This window comes from Neophocaena asiaeorientalis, unplaced genomic scaffold (genome assembly GCF_003031525.2).
Source record: "Neophocaena asiaeorientalis asiaeorientalis breed wild unplaced genomic scaffold, Neophocaena_asiaeorientalis_V1.1 scaffold493, whole genome shotgun sequence".
NCBI classification, from domain to species: Eukaryota; Metazoa; Chordata; class Mammalia; order Artiodactyla; family Phocoenidae; genus Neophocaena; species Neophocaena asiaeorientalis.
The window spans coordinates 402,241-419,248 of NW_020172669.1; the positions used below are offsets into that span (position 1 = coordinate 402,241).

Below are 17,008 nucleotides of genomic sequence, written 5' to 3' on the forward strand. Positions count from 1 at the left end.
AGGGGTGGGATAGGGAGGGTGGGAGGGAGGGAGGGAGACGCAAGAGGGAAGAGATATGGGACATATGTATATGTATAACTGATCCACTTTGTTATAAAGCAGAAACTAACACACCATTGTAAAGCAATTATACTCCAATAAAGATGTTAAAAAAAAGATCCTCTAGACAAAATTATCCAACAAAGTTTAAATAACAGATAAAACATGATTATAAAATTTTTTCCTATTTGGATGGAGTGGCCTTAGGGTGGGCTTGGATGGGGGACACAAACTGTCCCCTGCCAAGTAAGCAGGTGTCACAAAGAGTTTCTTCTGTGATTTGCTGAGCTGCTGGAGTTCAGCTCTATAAAAGCAATTCCCTCATAGGTGTTTCCCAGACTCAAACTCCTTTTCTAGTTTGAGATCAAAGGGCCCTCCCCTGTGTGGCAGACAGAACAGATATGGGACCTCATACACCACTGGGTTAGCTTGCTATAGATCACGTAATACTACCAGCAAGGGGGAAGCCAGCTCCTCTAGGTTATAGATATACTTTCTGCAATACAAATGAATCAATCACATGCCACAGTCCTAGCCAACTTGAAATGATTATAAAGATCTGGTAATAATCAGTTCTAGATTTGCTACTAATTAATCATGTGACTTTAGAAAAGTCCCTTCTCTGGCTTTCAGTTTCTTCATTTGTGAAAATGATGGAGTTAGACAAGATTGCCTCCAACTCTAAAATACTATGATTCAACAGCTTCCACTTGCCTCTATATTACCAACACATGAGGCTGACTCACACTTAATGTCTGTGAGAGAAGAACTTATGAGGTACAATGAAGTCACAAAATCATTCCAAAGCTATTCCAATTGTTGGAGCAACTTAAGAGAGACATATTTGCGTTTTTCTATGTTGCCTCTTCCATTTCACCCTCAATCTCCCCTCCCCCTGACAGTCCTTTAAGATGAAAAATTTCACACTGAGTTTCTATCAGAACTGAGAAAGAAAGAAGTCAGCTTACTTTTTTGATCATCTCATTATCAAGATAAGGTTTTATTTTTTTGAAACTGTAATCAGATAAAAATGTCCAAAGGACTAAAGAAACTGAGTAGGGCTATTAGTCTACTCATTTTCTTATTTAATTCCATCTGAAGGAACAATAGGCTCTTCTTGCCTTTGGCAATATAATAATTCAGCTGACATGCTAGAAATACCACACACCAAGATATAAAACGGTGGCCTTTTCTCTCTTTAAAAAACAATCAATGCTTTCATTTGTGGACTTCAAAGTACACGTGAAATGAAAGTCTCAGCCCTGTGAGTCTAAGGTAAATCAAAGGGCTGTAAGTGTCATAAAAAAGTTTCTTGGTTCATTGCCCTTCTTCTAGGTAAGAAAGGAAACAAAAGTACTCCCAGGCAGATGAGTGTTCATCTCATTTTTATATTTCTTTTCCAAGCAGGCTTAAACAACTTCCCCTGATAACTCATTCCAATACAGTTCTCCCTTATGTCTGACTGAACCTCTCCTTGCTGCTTTGCAGGCCTACTTCCTCTTGTTAATTTAGTCTTGGCAGTGCTGAGACTGTTCACTGTCTTTCATATTGTCGTCTCATTCTGACTTCCAGAAATTCTAAAAGAAACCTTGAGAACTGAGTTAGGGACCTATGATCAAGTTTAGATATTACCTGGAGGTCCTTATCATATCCTAACATTTCTGGTGATGCTATTCCACCTCAGTCAAAGTTATTTCTCCTCTCTGGTTATTAGTACCTCATCTGTAAAATGAAATGAATATGAAAATATGTTAAGAGAAAGAAAGAATCACAATAGTGATGCAAATTATTATTGAATTGAAGGGTCTTCCTGGAGAACTTGAACTCTTGGGGTTCAATCATTATTGCAAATGGAAAATGGTTGAAGATCCCTCTTTTCATACTGAGCTATTCATCATTCACATGAACTTTGGCAAAACTGCTTAGTATTAGGCATCACATAATTAAACGCAAACCTATCTTTCAATGCAGAGCTATGAGAGAAGACAATAGAAATAGGACTATGTCCACATCTGGATGATCATTCTGGTATTATAATTATCCCCAGGTTAGTTGCCCACTCTTCCAATGAGCTGGCACCTTCTTAGAATGCCAGTGTACCGTGATGTTGGTGCTTAAAACAGTCCATTTGGTTTTAGTCATCATCTGGTTGGCCTTGCTGACTCACGGATTCTTCCACTTTAGTGGAAGTGTTTGAGAAGAGGGTTGGTATCTGTTTCTACAAATCCAGGTGGATCTCAAACCAGGAGACAGTTCGTATCTTCTGGACAGAAACTTGGCACTATGATTTGACAAGGGTTTAAAAATCTTCTACTTTTGGCCATAGAGCATCATGTGAATAAGTGGACTAACCACAATCTTAAACAATTTGTGCAGCTGCAGCATCACCAAGGAAACATTTCCATGGGGAAAAGGTGAAATTTGAGAGCAAACACATTGAAGAATTCTGAGCTCACCTTAAGATAAAAGCTGCAAAGCAGCCAGATCCACATAGCAAGAGTTTATGGCCAAATATTGCAGTAATATCTAATCCAGGTTACGGATCTACTTCACAGAGGAGTTGGGACAGGACACCCAATTCCACCTATCAGTTTCCCTTGGACACTCATGAAATTTCATCTAGTTAAGAAGAAGAGATTCCATTAGGGCCAGGTTTCACAAGCACCCAGATTCGATGTGTGGTTGCTCTAGGGATATAATCTCACGAATGTCTGGAGTCTGACCTTTAGGGACAAGTGAGGCAGTCAGTTGATCAACATTAGATACCGAGTGCCCAGTTTGTGCACAGCTCCACCCTGGGAGTGACAAGAGAATAATAGAGAACATTAAGGCAAAGGGAAAGCAATTCTTCAGCCAGATATGTGATCAATCAACACATATTTCTTGAACATCTATTGTATGCAAGACACCGTATCTCTGCCAAATGACATGAATCAGGGGCCCTTCCAATCAGGGGCTGATGACTAAGTTGAAAGGTTAAGACATATTACTATGAACAGATAGCCAATAGTTCAAGGTGGTCTATAATCAGTGTCAAGTGATTCATATGAATATAACAACCAAGGGGTTTCAGAGGTACAAGTGAACAATTCTAACTGGGATGATCCAGAAGGCTTCCTGGAGAAGGTAGGACTTGTACTAGGTGCTGTCAATTAGATAGGATTTTGACACATGAAAGAAGAGGACAAGCATGCTAGGCAAAGGAAATGGCATGAGCAAGGTCCTGAAGTAGGCAGGCCCAGTGCCTATTTGGAGAGAGGTAGCAGACAACCTTGGCTGAAATAGAAGACTTGTTGAGAGAAGCAGAAAAGAAAGCTGCACAGAAGGAACCATGGGATCTCAGAGTTTGAAGGGATCCTAGAGATGATCAAATCCAAGCTCTGCTTGCCTTATTCTCACACAAACACAGCTTTCCCTAGTGTGCCAGCAATGCTTAATATGCATTTTAATAATGGGTCCAGATTCCTAACATCTACAGACATAGTAATTCTGGGAGAGTAGTTAGAGAAAGGCTTTGGAGTTGGATGCCTAGTTAAACCACTTGCTAAATGTTCACCCTTGGGTAAGTTTATTTATCCTTTATTTTTTCACCTATAAATGTGGATAATAATACCCTCACTTAAAGTGGAGGTAGGAAGAAAAGGAGATAGAATGCTTGAAGGAGTCAGGAAAGGAAGAGGAATCTGCAAAGTGTATTGCCAAAGAAAGCAGAAGTAGAAAGAATTCAAGCAAGGGGAGGTTGTTAACAGCATGAAATAAAGCAAACAGGTCAAGGTAGTTGAGACCTGTCATAAGGCCACTAACTGTGACAATTTGGAGGTCGCTGGTGACCTTTAAGAGATCACTTCTCGTATAAAAGGAGAGAGGCAGTTTGTAGAAAAAGGTGAGAAAGGAGGGGTGAGAAAGGAAGAAGAATAGAATGTAAAGGAACTGGAGCTGCAGGCACAGACCCTTCCATCATTTGTAGTGACAGAAGAGGGAGAGAGATGGTTTAGATTCAAAGGGGTCACAGGGTTGAATGATGTAATGGCTGGATGAGTATCTCAACTTACAACTGAAATGGCTGGTAGCTCCTGTAAGGACTTCTAACCCTAGCCTTTCCTCCTTACCAAGAGGCAGGGAATGTGATAAAGGAAGAAGGAAGTTCCTACTCACAAAATATCTTCCCTCTTCCTTTTGTCTAGAACTGCATAGGAAAAAAATACCTTTATAAAACAATCTGCCCATTTATAATACCATAAGATTGTCAGCTGAACAATTATGAGACTCCCTGTGTAGTAAAATCTCATTAATCTGGACTACACTAATTTGGAATTTGTGGTAATTTAACCTGGGCTGGAGTTACCTTTGTACTACTTACAAAGAAAGGGTTCACTAAGCAAATAGTGTTGAAAAGATTACAAGGGAGCTAATTTAGCCTGCCAGGGGCCTAGTTCACCTATCTTTAAGAACATGCTGTTTTTTAAGAACTTAGGCATATTCATTATTTGAATGCAAATTGATTCTGCTAATTATAGATGAACATAATCTACTGCTAAAATCCTATATCTGCAACAGTTACTTTGCTCTCACTGAATATGCTCATTAGAAATAAAATTGCAATTCTTTATAGTTGGTTCACAATTCAGATTTATACATACCCCCTTTCTCCACCCTCATGAGTTAACCAATGTTCAGGAGGTATTACTCTAAACCAGCACATCACTTACCATGAACACAGTGGAAAAACTAATAAGTGATCAAAAAAGGCCTCAGAGCAGCCAAAATAGATGTCTTAAAGTTGATGCCTAAATCCTATATATCTCTCCAGAGCAGGTTCTCTCACAGCTGATTTAACTCTTACTTAACATACTAAGTTGACACACCAACTTGGAGATCTTGCTTGTTTGTTTTTTAAAGTTTGTAACTAAGAAGAAGGAGAAAAAGGGTTGTTAAATGAAGGGACACTGAGAGAAGCTAGAAATGACTGCAGACTGCAGAAAGGAGACAGGACGTGGATAAAATGTGGCTGTAATAACTAAAAAGCCACCATAGTCTAGGACAATTTAGAGTTAAAAGGCCTATATTCCTTAGTAAACCCAGAAAACTATAATAGAATATTATAGAGCAGTACAATGACTAATGACTAAAATTTTCCCTTTAAATGATCAAGCAAAGTTTAGATTATGTTGAATATGTGCCTTAAAAAGACAGATAAGTTTACAAACACACATACACACACACACACGGTTTGTATTCATAATGGTTAACCTAAAAATGTGAAGTGCATTGATGCTTAAAACAATGAAGTTCATAATATTATCATATAATAATAATAACAATAAAATAGCAACATTTATTAACTGATTTTTTAAGTGATGAAGTGTGTGCAGATATCAAGCTAAGCCCTTTACCTACATAATTTCATTTAACTCTACTAATAATCCTAGGAAGTTTTAGTACCATTTCTAACTTTACAGTTGAAGTGAAAGTCAGAGAGGTTAAGGAACACACCCTAGGCCACAGAGAGAGAGGTGGGACTACAACTACAACTCAGTCCAGTTCCTTGGCTGTATACTATGCCTTTCCAATGCTCCAGAAAATACAGCTCTCTAAAAATCATACTTTTCTTGAGGGCTCCAGATAGCTAATGTCTTACTGTATTTTTGTTTTCCAAACTTGTATTTAATAAATATCTTGATTCATAAGCAGAAAGACCTATGATATAAGAGTCAGGTATGATGTTGTATGTTTGTAAACATGCTCCATTTTATAAGCTGAATGTAAAAGTAATAGTAAAAAACAGAACAAAACAAAACCAAAAACCCCATGAACATGTCTATTAGGCCCATCTTAAAATCTCAGATCAGTCTCTATAGACTACGGATACTATTTTCAAATGAATAGCCAAGTAACAAAGAGATGAAATTTTAAAATATTAAGTGATCAGTTAAGATCTGGTCTCCCATTGTTTCCCCACTCACTCTGGAGAAATTTAACATGAGAATGGGCCAACGGAGCACGAAGGATGGGGGAATTGCAGGGGAGGCTAGAAATTCAGTTGGCTGTTATACAGGATTTAGGACAATCTGTTCATCAGCTGTTCTAAGAGAGCTATGAGGGCATAGAACACATGTGGGCATAGTGTGTACTGGGGGAAACAGGGGTGGGGTGGGTACATGCAAATGTATGCCGTTATCCACATTAGGAGTACAAGTGAGGGTAGCCACCACTTGTATATACAAAGAAAGATGTATAGTGACATCATTCACTCATGTAATTCCTTATACCTAAACCAAATGTTCTTTACTCATCTCTTCTTGTCTTAAGTCTACCCATTCAAGGGCCAGCTACAAATGCCACTTCTGCTGTGAAGTGTTCCATGATGCCTAAAGCTGAATTAAACTCTTTCCCTGTTAGGGCTCCCATAGTTTTTTTTCCCTTTTACACATTTATCACAGCACTGATGATACTCTATCTTATTATTAGAGTTATTCAAGTATGTGCTTTTTCTGCCCTCTATTCTACCATGAGTTCCTTGAGGGCAGGGGACTCTTTCTCATTTCTGTAGCTCGTACAAATCATAGCACAGTGCCCACTACATACTAGTTTCTGGGACAATGTTGACTCAGTGGCACTGGCCTAAGAGAATGGATTATCGTCTAGCTTACCTGAAGGAGCATTTGTTCTCTTTCTTTTCTTGCTTGACTCCCCTCCATTCTCAATGAGGCCTTCTGTGACCAGAGGGCCACTGGTACTGCCAAACTGCAGGGGCTCGTTGTTGTTGGCAGGGTCAAAGGGCAGCTGGTTCAACCCTAAAGAAGAAAAAGAAAGCCAAAATCCAGACTCCATTAAGGACTGGGATGTCTCCAGATTTTATTATATGAGCCACTAGAGGAAAACTCTCTAAATCTTAAGAGCCCAGGAGTAACAGGTGAATTCCTTAAAGCCAGTTGCCCTCTGCACTTTTTTACAGATCTTGTTGATAAATACAGAATTAAAATATAGGCTCTTCTAAGACCATGACTCTGTCATTTGTAAGATCCCTCCTGTTTCTCGGAAATTAACATTTTTGACCACAAGCTATCAATTATCTTCTACCTCCTCCTCCCTTAAAGAGATAGGGCCCTCTTTAAATGTGGCTATGGATGGACCCACTCTTCCTTTGAAAAGCTTTTTTAGATTATCTCCTGACATTTTCCCCATTCTTTCATTGCAAGGGTTGTTGAATTGATGCAGATGTAATCATTAGACTACCCTGGTGTCAAAGTCACTTCCACTGATAATATAGAGGTTGGCTTCCAAAAAAGAAAACCATAACTCCATAGCAAACTAGAAAAGGAAAAAAAAAGATATAGAACACGCAAGGGGATTATTTAGTAATTGGAGTGATGGGGAATTACAACCCAAGTTTGAGTAGGGTTAATCCCATCTTCTTCAAATGATCCCAGAGCATGGTCACTTTACTAGTAGCTGCTGCACCATATAAAATGGCAAAAGGCATTTTCTGTTATCCAAGTCCTATAGGTTTCATCCAGGGATGAGCAGAGATAGTTTCTTACTCCCCTGGCAGCAGCATCTGGAATTTCAAGTGTTTCAATTCAAACTTCATGAATACCATATGACCCAGCAATCCCACTACTGGGCATATACCCTGAGAAAACCATAATTCAAAAAGAGTCATGTACCACAATGTTCATTGCAGCTCTATTTACAATAGCCAGGACATGGAAGCAACCTAAGTGTCCATCGACCGATGAATGGATAAAGAAGATGTGGCACATATATACAATGAAATATTACTCAGCCATAAAAGGAAACGAAATTGAGTTATTTGTAGTGAGATGGATGGACCTAGAGACTGTCATACAGAGTGAAGTAAGTCAGAAAGAAAAACAAATACCGTATGCTAACACATATATATGGAATCAGCAATCAGATTCCACTTGGAACACCTCCATTAAATGTCTTCTGGGACCTGTCAAACATTTTTCCTTTACATCATCTGAGTGAGTAAGTGAAAGAATGAAAACTTGCTTCTGTATCTTAAGTCAACCATTCACCGTATCATATCCATGTCCTATTAAATCCCTACCATGACTAGAACTAAAGAAACAAACACTGATCACTATGTATTAGAAAACATTCAGATCATGACCAAGACTATTTTCAAAGAAGACTAGATTTTTATATAACTTGCAAATGAAGATGTTTCTTGCACCTGAGTAGTCACAGAGTCAAATGTGATTAGTGTACTATTCCAAAACTTTTCTTGGTATTTCTTTCGGCAATATCAGAATGACCAAAAAAAGTTCCACGGAAGATGGAAGAGTATAGTGGAAACAATATGTGCTTCGAAGCCTGACAGATCAGGGTTCTAATCCTGGATCTGTCCTTTACTATCTGGGTAGCTTCTGGCAATTCATGTAATCGCCCTTAGTCTTAGTTTCATAATGTGTAAAAGGGGGATGATAACACTGCACAGAGCTGTTGTAAAGATAAGCAGAAAAATATATATTCTAAGTGAATTAAAACAAACTTTTCCCCTATAAGTTTGAAGTTTGTAAGCAGCTCTTCTAAGGAGGACCTCTCTCTCTCTCTCCCACAACTGTATCCCTGATGCCTAGCACCATGCCTGGCACATAGTGAGTGTTGAATGAATTAATTCTCAATAGGGAGGAAGTAGGTGACGCATTCTATTAACTCATGTAGTTAGAATAAAGAATTAATGACAAAAGTTCTGATGCTGATTATATCAACATTACTTAAAATAATTAGATTTCAAATGCATCTCCATCATTTGAGTACTATACTGCAGGATGGTAAAATCTTGATCAAAAGGAATGCTCAGGGATTAGGAGGTTCTGATTAATAATGGCTAATCAGAAATTTTTTTCTTTTGCATTTGATAATTTTACAGAATAATATATTAGTCCATTTTCCTGCCTTATTAAGTTGGTAACTGATGATATTACAGAGCTTCAGAGCTATGACCTGTAAAAGGAGGCTGATAACAGTACCTAACTCATGGGACTGTTAAAAGGATTAAGTGAGATCACATATGTAGAACATTCTGCATCACATCTGGCATATAGCAGATGCTCAATAAATATTAACTGCAAATTTCCATTTCTAATTTCTAGAATTTCTGATGTACAATGTGAGATTGGTCTGAATTTACCTTTATCCAAGGATATACCCTACTTTCATCATTGAACCTTTTTATTGCTGTTTGTACTGTTTTCTAAAAGTTGAAGGAGTCCAGGAACAAAATCTGATGAATTAAATGTATTCAGTTATAGACATTTGGCTATAATTGTTCTTCCCTTTTATTTAGTCCCAGATGGTAACTTTAGGGCTTTAGGTATTTTGCTCCCTGTACTAATGTACAGATTTTTGTTTGGCACTGAATAAAACCGAGATTTCAAGTACCTTCTGTGTATCCACCTCATAAATGATCCAAATATATGAAAATCTTGATAATTCAACACACCATCTCAGGCATTGTTTCTTATAGAAAAAGACCTCATATCAAGGAGAGAGAGACATCCCACTCAGTAAGCTGATCCATTGAATACCAATCCACATTTTATATTATCCAAGACCCAATACAGTCTCCAAAGATTTGTAGCTTGAAAACAAGAGCTATAGACATAGCAAAATTCTATGACACTAGTGCTTCCCAGCTACTTTTATTGTATTGTTTCATTCCTCCTTTAAGACAGCACTAAATCAACCAGTAAATCAGTAGGTACTTATAGGATCTTTTCTGTGTCATGTATATGTGGTCCACATTGGGAGTGCTATTTTAAGTAAAATAGCCCCATTAAAACTACCTAAATTCTAAAAGGAAAACCACCACCACTTTAATTTCAAGAATTCTTATTGCAGAAATTTCAATTATGACTTGAATATAAAATATTAGCAATTATGATATTTTAATTCTCACCCAAACTACAGAATTTACCTTTAAATCTCTTATGGAAGCTATTTCTACCATTTTTCTACTAGACATGATGGAACTATTAGATAAGGAAGATATTGGGAAAATATTAGATTAGGAAGAAACTTTTTTTTTCTGTGCCATGCAGCCCATAGCAGTGAAAGCGTGGAGTCCTAACCACTGGACCACCAGGAAATTCCCTAGGAAGAAACTTCTGAGGCTATTTAGTTGACTCTTCTATGCAAACCAGAAATCTCATCTATAGAATTCAGGACAGGCCTAAATCCAGGGGTTACTTCTTAGCCTGGGGACCATTCCTTGCTATGCTCCTAGGGATTCAGCTTGCTTTCCTTACCTTTTTTAAAACTACCACTTACTCTATTTTGAGGGTTCCTTTCATCTCCCCAAGACTGCCTGTGAAGTAGGATACATTTTGTTCAATTGTTAACTTGCTTATTGTCCCTAAAATGAGCACATGGGATGTCTAACTTTTTAAGGACTCTACTGATAATCACTGCAAGAAAAACAAATGAGGGAGTCATCAAGAATTAACAGAATAAAGAAATGTTCTAAAGTCTTATATATTTCCTCATATTATTTGCCCTTTTATTCCTGAGGATAAATTTAATAAAACTTTGATCCTTGCTCATTCATTTCTCCTCCCATCTTGTCCCCTCATCGCCTAACCCCACAAGATACACAGTTTGTCTAAAAGGAAGCACGAATTGTTAAAGTAAAACAGATAATAAACATTAGTGCTATAGAATTCTATTTCTGTATCTTATGTTCACAATTAAAGTCCATGTGGTAATGTAATCTCGTCTAAAACCAGGTTGACTGGTTTAGACAGCTGACCAGCTGTTATTTCATGTCATGTCAAAATACAGATTCTCTGACTTTATAACCCACATGAGGCCACTATAGAAAGTATGCATATTGGGGAAGGGTGAGGATGGGGTCGTTGGAGAATGACATTTATTAACCAATGGAACCAGGGGATTAAACATCTCAGAATGAAGTGTGGTTCCCAATGAATCCTCCAATCTGCAGGTCAAGGAGTTCACATGCAATGATGCCTGCCATATAGATACAAATGATTCCTGGGCTTTGAGGAAAACACTGAAGAATTTTCATGATTCTTGTGAAAGGTCAATGATCTCTTTGTGCCCAGCTGCTGTAATAGTTACTGCCACAATTCACTTTACAGAGCTTTCTACTATCAGGTCAAATTAGGACTAACCTTCATGATGCAATCTAACACGTTTAATGATTGCCCCAGGTTACAGCACCAAAACATGACCCTGTGGGTCCCTGTCACTTCTTATTTGCAGCTGCAGCCCACAGACTTAAGGTGGTTCAACCTCAGCACAAAGAAACACAATTCTACTCTGGATTAGTTCTCTTTAAAAGAAAATGGTCAGGTCCTGAGAAATCTGGTAAATTCAATTCAAGGCAGCAATCTCCAGACAGACATTCATGTTGAAAAAATAGAATGTCAGTTTTTGGCAAAAGGAACTTTATAGCTAATTTGTGTATAAAACAAATTTCTGTAACCTGAGTCCTATTTTCCAATTGACTTTAGTTTAAAATCAGATATGGGACTCCATGGTAAAGAAGGTCTCCAAATTAGTTTTTAATTCAAAACTCTTGAAGTAAGGGGTTAGAATAATAGCCAAGCCCTTGATGTGCTGGCAGGTGCTTTTGTAGGATTTATCCATCCTTGGGAGACCCTCCTCCTTCCTCAGTCCTGGCCTGAAAACTCCTGACTCCACATTTTCAGTTCTCACTACCCAGCAATTCCACCTGCTACTTCTGAGAGAATATTTACAATTTCTAAAAAGAGTTGGACTGTAGTATCACTCTCCAGCCACAGGGGTTAGTAGCCAAAACAAATGAACATTTCTCAGTTCCAGGTCTTAGCTGATGTCAAACAAATGAAACCTACTTTGTCAATTTTGAGGGTTCAATATTCTGTATAACTGATTTAGCTGAAGCAAGGGTAACTGTAAAAGATTAATGGGTGAGTGAAGGGAACGGGGAAGTGATCAGAAAGAAAAGGGCCAAAGTCTTCTTTTACTAAGGAGCTTGCTTGAATGGTGGTGAGCATAAGAATTTTCAGAGCCAAAATGATGCTTAAGTCACCTTTTTCAAGGTGTGATACAGGTCACAGGTGGATTTTCATTGACAGTGATCCTACAGCAACTTTTAATGACTTCCCAAACTACTTGGTCAGGCATTCAAGCCCTTCCTAATAAGGTCCCACCATTCTGAGCCTTGTCTCCTACTATGCTCCAGCTTGTACTCTACTTCAATACTTCCTGAACTTTAATATGTACACATGTTCCCCGGGAATCTTGTTAAAATGCAGATTTTGAGTCAATAAGTCTGGGTTGTATTCTGTTTTTCTAACAAGTTCCCAGGTGATGCTGACCCTGCTGGTGTGGGGAATCGTACTTTAGGTAAAAAAAAGCTGACACTCTAGCAAAATAGGACTACCTAGCATTCATTGAATCATTCCAGTACTTTCCTACTTCCACAGCTTTGGCTCACGCTGTTCCTCCACTTAATTCTTGATTTCCAGCCTTCAAAAGACTATCTTTCCTTTAGGGTTTATCTCAGATGTTATTTCCTTCATGATGCCTTCCCTTATCCACCTCCACCCAACCCAATACATACACAGCAGTGGAGCAGGGCCACCAGGGGAACTACCATTCATTGACTGTTCAGAATGTGTCCTGCCTTATATTCATTATCCCACTATTTTATTTTCTAGTTATTTGCCCCATTTATAACAAAGAAAGGTAAATTTATAGAATTTAAATTTCCCAGGGTCACACAGCTAATAAGCACTATTACTAATAAACACCATTCTGGCCTTCCTCAGATCTTAATCTGTACTTTTCCTATGCCTTTCAGAGCATGCCTTGTGTTATAGTTTGAGTATTTGTCTTATTCTCCCTTCCCTCCTGCCTTAGCCCATCACCACTAAGTTGTAAACTCCCTGAGGACAGACTTTATGTCCCAGTCATTTAAAAAATCTCTCCTCCTCCAAGATGCCTGGCATGGTGCCTTGTACAATATTATAAGCACTCCAGACATGTGTATAGAACTGAACTCAGCTACAACTTTGGGTATAATAGTTGTGTTTCCCATCCCAGATGCCAACCAACCTGCTGCTGGGGCTGTTATGAAGGGAGAAGGAAATATGGTTTGGGGGGTTCCTTCAGCATTCCTGGTATCCCCTCTATCCTAGGATCCCCAAAGACTCTTTGGTGAGTGGTGGTAGACTATCATACACTGTACCCCTGACTATGACTCTTCATAACTTCACTATCCCTTTCCAAGAAGCGAAGCAGTCCTTCTACTGACTAAGACCTTTCTATAAGAAAACACTATAAAAGAAATCCCATATATGGATCTTCTCCTAATACATCTACGGACACCAGGTTACAGATTCCTGCTTTACAAACTACAGTCAAGAAAAGGCAATCCCTAGAGATGTACCATCCAACACAGTAGCCATTAGACAGATGAAGCCATTTAAATCTAAGTTTAAATGAATTAAAATAAAATAAAAAGTTCAGTTCCTCAGTTGCACTAGCCACATTTCAAGTGCTCGGTAGCCACATATGGCTAGTGGCTACTGTATTGGACAGCACAGTATAAAGTATTTCCATCATCACAGAAAATCTTATAAGTTGCTCTAGAGTCAGACCTGGATTCAAACCCATATCTGCCACTTACTAGGTGTGCCACTTACGAGGCGTATAAAACAAGTCACTTGATTTCTCTGAGATTGTTTCTGTACTGCAGAATGGGGATGATAATGACACCCCTTATAGGGAAGTGAAGAAAATTAAATGAGAGAATGTATGTCTAAGGTCTATCATATATCAGACACTAAATAAGTGTTAGCTCCCTTCTTCTAACTCAGTTGGGGATTTATATGTATTTGTCCAAAAATGGATTAAGAAAATTTGAATAGTGTGGCTCCTTAGGTCCCCACACTATATCCTATTTATGGCTGAGAAGATGTTAGCTTTGCATTCATTTTATAGTCCTGTTTTTCAGCTAATACACAGCCATCAAGGTAAAACATTAGTAAATAATGCTGGGAGTAGTCAGTGACTGCTCTTTGCTTGTACTATTTTTAGGAAAGGAGACCATATTTGTCACCACCTTGAACTTTCCAACATGAAAGAACCATATTTTCCCCTTACAACTTAAATGCCTCCTCCCAAAGCTTTCATCAGTGCTCACTTTCAGCTGGTTGCTGTATTATTAGAACACTGCTAACAGTGACACTTGAGCCGGAGTACAGAAGGTCCATTTCTCTCTAAATCCATATTTTCCTATGCTCAGAATGTTCCCTGTGTTTTTCCTAGGAGGCTGATATCTCCCAGGCCTGGTAAAGGTGAATTATTTGAGAGAAGTCTGAACTAAATCTGTTAAGGTATTTGAGTTCCGTGAGCAGGAAAGCAAAATACATATTTCTAACTTCAACAAGAATGCTTCAGGACTCTTTTCCCCTGTTCAACTTAAGGCTTGGGAAACACAGCGAAATCACATTCCTCAATGAAAACAAAGTTCAAAAAATGTTGATTTGATAGAACAGTTCAAAGTGACAGATGGTAGACAGGCGATCTATCATTTTCCTTAGGATAAAGTCTGGCAGTCTTCAGAGAAAGTCTTATTTTCCTCTACTTTAGCCCTGGGAACGGTTATAGCAACTACCCTTCTCTCCACATCTTTGGGGGTGGAGGATTAGAAAGATGGTGATTCATCAGTGCCCGCTTTGAGCTGGCTCTAGGCCATGCTGCAATTCCTGTTGACCAATTTTCTACTGGAGTGACAGGAAAGGGGCAGGTTGCTAACATACTGACCATTAGGTTATCTGTTTAATACTTGCCTGAGAACGTGCCCAGAGGTACCATATTATGGGTGTCTCTGTCTAAATAAAATAAATAATTGCAGATTTCAGAGCCTGAGGGCAGAGAGTTGTTCTGGTATTGAAATTGGAGTCTATCTTGTCAGATCTGTAATGAGGTCTTCCCTTCAGGCTGATTGATTTCATAAAGCTGAGGTAATTATCAAAAGCAAGCACAGTTCTCCCTGTAGAAACCACTCCACTGGTTTTGACAACTAGCTAGTCAGTTGGATCTGGTCAGGGGCCTAGGCTGAGCCAGCTCTTTCAGTAGGAATGGTTACTACACACACTAATTTACTTTAATAGATTCTTAAGACGCCAGTAAATAAGTTGTAAACAAAGTGCAGCAAAATTTCACATGCTGTAAGTGAGTGAAAATTGAAGTAGCAGTCAGATAAATCTGCATTTCCGTGTAGGATGCTTTTAAGGAAGAATGAGAGCTAAAACTCTTTTGGTCTTTGGAGAATTAATTTTATCAACTAATACTAGAAGGATATTGGTTATCCTTTAAGACTGATATGCTGTATGAATAACGTGTATCTTTGCTTTTCCCCAAATGTACACAGTCATTTCACCAGATTTCTTTTATTCATTCATTTAGCCTTCATTAACTATTTATCCAATCACTGTGCTACAATTTTAATTACTTTCTAATTAACCAATGATGAGATTGTGATTTAGCATCCCCTAAATATAGAACTACATAAATACAGTAAACCTCCATTTACACGTCCAAAAATATTACCCTCTCTCCTTTCCCCTACACCATTAATTTTGCTATACTGTATCATTAATGTTCTGGAGTTATGCTTTCTGTATTCCTAATGTTTGAGCCTCATTTGAACTAGTTTTTCAAGAATGTATGATAAACAATCCGTTGTTGGCTGTGAAATTAAACACACGGGAGAAAACAGAGATTCCTGTAATATGCTAATGCATCTTTATAGATCCACACTTCCTTTATAACAATTCCACCACAGGAGTATCAGTATAGGATGTTGACAAGTGATTAACTCCTTTAGAGAGGTACCTGGGCTGAAATCAAACTGACTACTGAGGAGAAAGCTAGAATCTACTCCTCGAGAAAACAATGACTATAAAGGAAAAGCCTGCAAAAAAGAACTAATCTGTGTTTGAAACAAGTCTTACTGCTGTTGTTGTATAAAAGAATAAGTAGGATCTTAATTTTGCTTCAGTCTGGAGTCTAATTGAAGTATTCAATACATATTGGAATGAATGAATGAATCAAACAATATTGACAGCCTCTCTCCTTATTCATCCAATTCATTCAAACAATTCTGTGTACTTGGCAGTATCCTAGGCCCTAGGATTTCAGGACTTGATAAGACACAGTTTTGTTCCTCAAAAAAATCGCAACCAGAAAGGAGGGCAGATAAATACACAGAAAATCTGGGCCAAATTACTGCATCTTCATCTCTTGCCACTTCCCCCAAGCATCCTTTACTTCATTCATACCAAACTTCTCAAATTCCTCAAACATGCTATGCCTTTGCATGTCTCTGCGCTTCTGTTTTAAAAACTTAATTTTATTGTGGTAATAACACTTAACATGAGCTCTACCTTCTTAACAAATTTGTAAGTGTACAATACAGTATTGTTAACTATAGGCATGATGTTGTACAACAGATCTCTAGCATTTATTCATCTTGCATAGTTCAAACTTTGTGCTTGTCGATTAGCAATTTTCCATTTCCCTGCCACTCAGCTACTGGTAACTACCATTATATGCTCTGATTCTATGAGTTTGACTATTTTAGATACCTCATACAAGTGGAATCATGCAATATTTGTCCTTCTGTGACTGGCTTGGTTCATTTAGCATAATATCTTCAAGCTTCATCCATGTTCTTGCATATTGCAGGATTTCCTTCTTTTTTTAAGTTGAATAATATTCCATTGTATGTATATACTGTGTTTTCTTTCTTCATTCATTTGTTGGACATTTAGGTTGCTTCCATATCTTGGCTATTGTGAATAATGCTTCAATGAACATTGGGGTGCTAATATCTTTTAAAGATACTGATTTCAATTCGTTTGGATAAATACCCAGAAGTGGGATTGCTGGATCATATGGTAGTTCTATTTCTAATTTTCTGAGG

General features: G+C 38.2%; 1 protein-coding gene across 6 annotated transcripts in view; it reads right to left on the reverse strand.

The window, feature by feature from the left end:
* The window catches only part of ENOX2 (ecto-NOX disulfide-thiol exchanger 2), a 278,795-nt gene that overhangs the window by 156,779 nt on the left and 105,008 nt on the right, over window positions 1–17,008 (reverse strand). For all 6 annotated transcript variants that reach the window (XM_024739584.1, XM_024739585.1, XM_024739583.1 and 3 more), the window contains one exon: window positions 6,690–6,833. The gene's annotated coding sequence lies outside the window, so the exon portion shown is untranslated. The remainder of the gene's footprint in view (window positions 1–6,689; window positions 6,834–17,008) is intronic.